This window comes from Crocodylus siamensis, chromosome 1, assembly GCF_052110815.1.
Source record: "Crocodylus siamensis isolate JL-2025a chromosome 1, ASM5211081v1, whole genome shotgun sequence".
In the NCBI taxonomy this organism is placed as follows: domain Eukaryota; kingdom Metazoa; phylum Chordata; order Crocodylia; family Crocodylidae; genus Crocodylus; species Crocodylus siamensis.
The window spans coordinates 172,994,753-173,002,647 of NC_143395.1; the positions used below are offsets into that span (position 1 = coordinate 172,994,753).

General features: G+C 46.1%; 1 protein-coding gene across 1 annotated transcript in view; it reads right to left on the reverse strand.

Annotated features, from left to right (window-relative positions):
• The window catches only part of PROX1 (prospero homeobox 1), a 50,977-nt gene extending 45,627 nt beyond the window's left edge, over positions 1–5,350 (reverse strand). The window contains exon 1 of the mRNA XM_090049053.1: positions 4,920–5,350. The gene's annotated coding sequence lies outside the window, so the exon portion shown is untranslated. The remainder of the gene's footprint in view (positions 1–4,919) is intronic.
• Positions 5,351–7,895: the final 2,545 nt, after the last annotated feature.

Consider the following 7,895-nt stretch of genomic DNA (forward strand, 5'->3'; position numbering starts at 1 on the left):
TAAAGTTTTTAAAAATGCAAAGAATTTCTCCAGTTATTTAAAGTATTAAATGGTTACGGTTTAGTTTATATTACATGCCATTTTTAAATTTTCTTCTGTGTTAAGTTTATTTCCATTACATTAACCCTGAACATACTTATAGTAGCATCTAGGGGCCTGATCCAGTAATATCCTGAATCCCTCTTTTGCTGTGGACTTCAATGTGTAATAAGTCACTCAACCCCTTTCAAAATCCATCCATAAAATAGCTTATATTATTTCATTGACACTAATTTGATTTGATTGTAAGATTTGATTAAGAGTAGATATATGAGAAAGATTAATTTATGAATATGTAACATCTATCAGACATGCATATATCATATATCCATTAACACAGCTAGATATACCCCAATATAATACAAGCTATATGTAAACAGATTTATTGCTGACATCTGAAGGATGCTCAGTCATTAAACTGTAAACGCAGATGTCTTTAGAATGTTGTACTGTAACAGGTATTTTACTGTATTGTTGGAAAGCATATCCATTTATGCACTACATAGTTGGATACCAGATCTAAAAGATAGATGGTTTTATAGATTAACCCCACAAACAAATATCTATGAATCGGCAACATGAGGCAGTCTTAAATAAAGTTGAATAGCTGTAAAGGATCCGTATTGAAAACTAAAGTCTTAGGTACTCAGTTTTTATGAAGCGACCCATTGGCTAAACATTAGTAAAGTGCTGAGCAGGAAGAGTATTCAGCGAAGAATTCAAGAACAACCACCTTTCAAAGTTGAAATTTGTTCCTGTCTTCACAAGCCAACTACTTTTTTTGCCCGTGTCTGCATGCTTGTACTATCCTTATTATGCCAGTGCATCCAAAGAAATGTAACACACTCGTGATAATAGGGATATTCAAAAAGCTTTAAAAGAAAAGGTTACCCTGGACATGATTTTGGCAGAAGAAGCCACGAAGCGCAAGATGAAAGTGACTTCACTGAGTAGTATTCCACATACAAAAACATACTGATATTTGAAAAACACATTAAATGTATATACCACAAATCTGTTTTGGTACTAAAATCAGTTCACTACACTATTGAGAAGTGCAAACTGATGAAATCTCTCCTGTAATATTTATAATATTATAATATTTATACTATTGCAACGAGAGAGACTTGCAAACTTTCTAAATGGCTTTCATGCACATTTTCAAATCAAATTCTTGGCAGGGAGGTGAAGCCCTGTCTTCCTTAGCTAAGATGCTGTGATGAAGGAATTTTACATAGGGCAGAACTGATTAACAACTATTTGTGTGCTAATACTGATTTTATTAGATTTCCTCCAGAAAAGAAAAATTAAGCTAATTAGCTACTGACATGACCCTATCCAGCAGTCTGTAAATCAGAAATACAGAACCCCTTTAAGAACATAAGACAATCAGGGCTAAATCCAGCAAGATATTCAGCATTTCTTGTGAAGTATTGAGAATCCTTAAATCCCTTTGCCTGAAATGGGAGTAAAGGATGTGCTTAGTACCTCACAGGATATACCTGACATCTTACTGATTCAGGCCTATATGATTTTGGGAAGAAACATACTCTGTGGTCTACATAGCCTGTGAATCTGAAGTTTACTTTGTTTATCTAAACAGCATGTTTAAATAAATGGAAAAAAAACTATCCAAGGTATAAATATACCAGCATTTTCCTCCTTCCAAAGCAGTTTAATAATTGTTAGTGAAAAAAATAAAAGCTCAGTTGGAATCTATGGAAGAAAAATGCTGCAAAATTCACACGTTCTCTATCATAAATGCCATTCAGGAGAACCTAGATGTTTTTTCCCAAATTACAAGATGCTAGATCAGAATTCTTGAATTAGAGAGTCTATGTACTTATACTTAGGAAACAAAAAAATTACAATTTGATGAATATAAATAGCAATTGTTTGTATTCAGAACTGAACACAAAAAAGCTCCCATTTCAAATTTGTCTGTTTTTTTGATTATTTTAATTTGTGAACTGATCATTAAAAAACTCCCAAGCAATGTGCAGTAAAAGGCCTCCTGAGTTTTTGACTTGTAGAATAGTAAGTTATCTATAAATAGTGTCATTCAGAGTGCACTATATTATCTGCCATATAATTTTTAAAGGGTCTGTTTAAAAAGTACAGTGTTTAATTTTTGGCTACTGCAGTTCACCTCACAAAATGCCGGCACTCAAATACTTGCTTTTGAGTATTAATAAACAATTTGCAGTACATGAGGTAGCTGTTAACAAGCTTTGGAAGAAAAGCACATGAAACGCGCACAAAATGAGCTTCCATAGTAAAAAAACTTTATATACTTTGTGGGAGATCACAGGAAAACTGCAAATCTAATGCATACACATGAACCCTATGCAAATTCTGGACTAAGAATACTACCTTGGTGTAATTCATTTTGCAAACTGTCAGCTTTCTCAGGACGATGAAAATAAACACATACTCAAAGCTTTTACATCCATTCGCTATGCGGCTGCAGTACTTATAACTTTCGTTAACCTCCATGTCAATATCAACCCTGCCCCAACTGAGTAATAAATATTTCTGGAGGTGTACTTTCACATATACACTGTACACATTTGTGGACTGTGTACAAACCTATTACTTTGAAAATACACTGTTCCTAGAAAGAAATGCCTCCCATGAACCCTTAGAACCTTAGCCAATACTGAAATATTAAAAAAAGCGCTCTTCTCAACTTTTATTCAATATTAAAAGGTATCCCTGGTCTCCATATGCAATGGACAAATCCTGTTTAATTAAGATCCTGGTCTAAAAACATCCCTTACCCTGGAAATGGGAAAGATCTGCATAATAGAGATTCATTCTGGTCTAATATGTTATACATTTCAGGAGCAGAGATCTTTGGAGTCCCCCCCTCCCACCCCCGGGTTTTTTTGTTTTTTTTTTAAAGCCGCAATGCATTACTGAAGATCTTGCTGCTAAGGTGACAAATATCATCAAGTGCAAGAAAAGTAGAGGGCAGAAATCAGGCTGGCAGGATGCATGAAGTTAGACTGCCAGCTTTCAGAAGGAATAACCCTTTAGATGAGCCTTGTGCCTCTTCTGAAACAGACGTTAAACAACCTGCTCTGTACTATTCATTAACATTTGTCCAGGGCCCTCAAGATTTCCTAGGGCAAGGTTTAAAACAAACATTCAAAAAAAAAAAAAAAGCAGGAGCAGCAGCAGCACAGAGCTTCGCCACCAACGGAGACAGCCCTGGTTAACAATGCACCATAAATTCATAAACCTCGCTGCAACAGTCGTGTGGAGCGAGGATCTGCACAGACAGAAAGAAACTTGCACCTGTCTTTCTTGACACAACACACCTGTCCAGCACTGCCCATGCGCACTCTGGTGCGGATCTCCGTGCCTTTCACGAGCTTTGCAAAACCAGGGGCAAATAAAAAAAAGAGTATGCCTCCAACCCCCCCCCTTCCACTCTCCCCACGCCTCCTTGCAAGAGCCCATCGGGGGCTACTGAAGCTGGTCTGTGGACAGGGATCTTAAGGAGCCCAATCGCTGCTTTTCCAAGCGGGGAATGTGCAGGGATTCCTTTGTGCCCCCTCACCAGGCTTGCCAGCGCCCCCCATGCCCCACCTGCAGTGCCATGCGGCAGCAGGCTCCCCTGGATCCTAACCTGAGCTCGCCCTGCACAGCCTGGCTTAACTTGCAGAGCTCCCCATTCAGCCAAGCCCGTCTGGCAGCGCCACTTACCCCACTGCCCGGATGCACTCCGTGCACACCAGCACCATCCCCAACCCGCGCGATGAAGCCCCCTGTTCAGACCAGCATTTGCAGAGCTGGATTGACCCCCCTCCCCCTTTCAAGACTTCAAGCGCCCCTCTCTGCTCCCCCCCCTCCCTCCTCCCTTGTGCACGGACTCGCCTTCCCACTCAGAAAGAACCGGTCCCTCGTGCATTTTACCTCGATTTACACACCTGGCAAAGTGCTCATGGTTTGGGGGGGGGCGGCCGAAAAGCACCCCCCAAAAAACCCCTTAAAAAAAAAAAGTACCACTAACCTTCATCCCTTCCCAAATCAATCATCTTCTTCCTAAACTTGCACTGATCTGCCCTCCTGTGCGGGCCACCTACCACTCAAGCCCCTTTTCTGTCCATTTCCACCCTCCGCCACCCCTTAAACATGAAAAGTCAGAGGAACAATTTTAGTCTACTGCTAAAAAAAATTTTCTTTTTTTTTTAAAAAAAGAAAGCCCCTGCCCTTCCCGGCTGGGGTTAAGAAAGGAGAAGTGGAGACATGCAAATGACAAGCAAATTGGAAGAGACAAAAAGAAAGGCAGCGGTAATAAACAAGACAAAGAGGAGGCTCATAGGACCAGGCTAGGAGTTTTTTTTAAAAGGGGCTGGGGGGTGGAAAGGAGGAAGGGGAAGCTCAGGATAACAACAGCAGCAACAACAAAAAAGAAGTAGAACAGTCTTTGCATTTTCTACATCTGCCTCCACCAGGAAAGAACCGTAAGAGAGAAGTCAACAAAAAAAAGAGGGGTGGGGAGGAAGAAGAAACAGAGATAGAAGAAAAAAAACGCTATCACCCAACATCAGCCAGGTCACTTACTCTCCAGAACTGGGCAGGCTGGAGGGCTGGCTCCATTGAGGCTTCGGGGCTAGAAATCATCACTGCTTTATTTATTTGATCATTATGATTCTTCATGTAACAAAGTCATTGCAAGCCTTCCCCGCACCTCACCCCCTCTTTCCTCCTCCCCCCCCCCCCCGGCAAAAGAAGCACAACATTTGACACCGGAGATCAGTCTTTTGTCGGGGATTTGGGGGGGATCATTTAAACAACCCATGCAAGTGCTAATAAAAAAAAAGAGAGAGAGAGGAGGGAGGTGAAGGGGGGGGAGGGAGAGAAATACTTACTCAGTGCAAAGGCGATGAAACTGAGCCGCTTTTTTTGGCCGGTAGAGAGAGGAGAACACACGCGTGCAGCGCGCGCGCGCGCACACACACATACACACACACACACACACGCTATCTTGCTGATGAGGAGTATATTATAATTGGACCAGGGAGGGTGTGTGTGTGTGTGTGTGTGTGTGTGTGCGCGCGTGTGTGAGAAAGAATGAGTGTGCGGGGAAGAGAGAGAGATAGAGAGGGAGCGTGAGCGTGTGTGTGTGTGTGTGTGTGTGTGTGAGAGAGAGAGAGAGAGAGAGAGAGAGGGAGCGAGCGAGCGAGAGGAGAGGAGAGAGGGGGAGGGAAGAGCTCTTTTGCGCCGCTCTTCTCTCCCTGGCTGTAATTGTCTATTATTTCTGCCGGCAGCAGAGCAGCCTCGCTCAGCTGAGGGCTCCGCACCACAACAAGATTTACTTTAAGACACAGCTGAAGGAAACAGGAAGACTAAACGTCACAGTCTGAATGACGTGCGCCAGGCCGGGCGCCCAATCGGGAGGCTTCTTCGGATTCAAGGGGGGATAGTGAACAGAGAACTTGGGAGGAAAAAAAGAGAGCGAGCGAGCGCGGGGGGGAAAAGAGGAGGAGAAACTGGATCTCGCCCCTTCTCCACCCCTTCCTAACCCCCCCCCCCAGTGCTGCAGAGAAGGAGACTTTATCACCAAATCTGAGGCTTGCACTGGGAGAGCCATCTGCAAGCAGCAGCAGCACTTGGGCTGGCTCTGCCTCGTCCCTCTCCCCGTCCTGGCACAGCAGGTACCTCAAGAGCAGCACAACGTCGTGAGGGAGACGTGCCCGCCCTGCTCGGGGTGCACCTCGGCTCTGGGCAACTTCAGGGAAGAAGAAGCCACAACCTCACTGGCACGGTCCCTTTTTTAAACAAACAAACAAAAAACAAGTCTTTCAAAGAAAGCAACTTTTAATAATAAAATCGCTGAAATAGTGACTGTTCTCCAAGCAGTGCTGACCAAGAGTTCTGGCTTTTTGTATGTCACTAACTCCTGAGACAGTGTAGTGGGGAAAGGGTCCTAGATTTGTTTTCTTTTAGCCCGTTTAGCAGATCGAAAGGGATGCTGCCCAAGCTCGTGTCCTTGTCTCGGGCTATTATTGCAAAGCATTGCTGGGAGGAGGTGGCCAGTATCTTATGCTAACCCCTAACAGGCTTTTTTTTAAATAGCCAAGCCAAAACACAACAGCTCCCAAGCAACTTTTCTGATGCCCAGACGTAGTAACTAAACTCACTGGTTCACCATTGTTTGGATGCTTTACTAACCGCCCCCCCCCCCCAAAAAAAAAAACAAAAAACCCTAAACCCGAAAAACCCCTCCTGGTACACTGATCACAAACTTTTCCCTTTTGGAGGGTAAGTCCTTTCCAAACTTCTCCTGAACCTTGAGCAGGATTCACGTTTTGCTGAATGGGAGGCTGCAACTTTCCCCGAGCTCACTTTTCACTTGTGAGACAGAATAAACACGAAAAGAGAAAGGGGGCGGGGGGGGGGAAGCATCAGGTTGCACTGTGTCAACACTAATGGCTTTTGGTAAACCGGAGTGAATATTTACCATGGATGGCATATTTACTATGACTCAGATGTAATAAAAGCGTGCGCCCACAATTCACATCCAACTTAGATCTATACCGGGCTGAGGAAGCGCCGCTTGAACTTCAAACTATTACGGGGAAATGATGGTGATTTCTTTTCGCAGGATAAAGAAAGCGGGATATTCCCAATCCCCCGGCAATGTCCTGAGATGAAAGAGCGCGGTCCTGCCCTGCGCCGCGGGCAGCGCACATTTCCGAGGTGTCCCGACAGCATCCCTTGGTCTCGGGCATGTCCGTGTGCAGGAGCCAAGCCTCCCAAGGCTGGAAATGGAGGAGCTGAAAGTTTGCTTGAAAGCACCGCGTTTACTTTGGGGGGCACCGCAGGGAAAGAGGGAATAACATCCACTGGAAGGGGTGGGGAGGAAGAAAAAAAATCAGGGCAGACAGGTGAAACCGCTTTGAGAAAGGCAAGGAGGGGGTTTGATGCCAGTGAAAATAAATAGCCGGGTCTCCATGGATGTCTGTGTACACCTACAAATTCACTTCTGTGCCTGTTGCTGCTGGAAAGGGACTTTCTGGATGCGCAGCCGGGGCCGCAGGTGTGTCTGCAAAAGTTGCTGTCCAGTGCCCGGCCTCCAAGGTGTGCTCTTGGGGGGGTGTCACTGCTCACAGGTCACTCCTCTGCCCCTGCGATTCAGAGCACGTCTTGATGTCTTTCAAAAAGTGGCCGAGACTAGCCCAACTTTAAAGGGACAGAGCGCGCTCAGCTTGTCGCCCCACACTGGACTCCTAGCCCAGGCAAGACGAGCCGCCTCCTTGGGACGGGGCGGGCAGGGTCTGTGCAGCCTGAGCCTGGCGGCCACTGCGGGGCCGGGGAAATTTGTGCGGCTCTCGGCCGGGGGGTGGCTTGTGGCCAGCCCCAAGCCCTGGGTTGCGGAGTCGGTGCCCGCCCTGGCCCTCCAGCCCCGCGAGCCGGCAGGGCAGGGATCCTTCCACCCCCTTCCCAGGACCGCAGCTCCCAGCCCCGGCACGTGGAGCTCAGCTGTGGCCGCCCCGCTGCCTCCGCAGCCTCCCACCGTCTCCCCAGGCTGGAGTTGGCAGTCCCTGTCTCTGCCGCCTTCCTTTTTTCTTTTTTTTCTTTTTCAAGGAAAAATTAAAACAAAAAAACCCTGAGGAGCTCATGCGACTGCCCCATCTGCTTTCTCATCTGCGAGGGAGGGGCTGCGGAAAAGTCAGCGGGCGAGAAGCCAGGAGGGATGGGGCAGTGCGGGACCAGGTTCCCCGCGCCGGGGGACACCCCCGCGCCTCCTTCCCGAGCCTGCCCCGAGCTCAGGAGCCTTTCGGACTGCTCCAGCCCCGCGAGCATTTCCGAGCCTGCTCTTCCTTGCTGCTTCTCAAACCCGC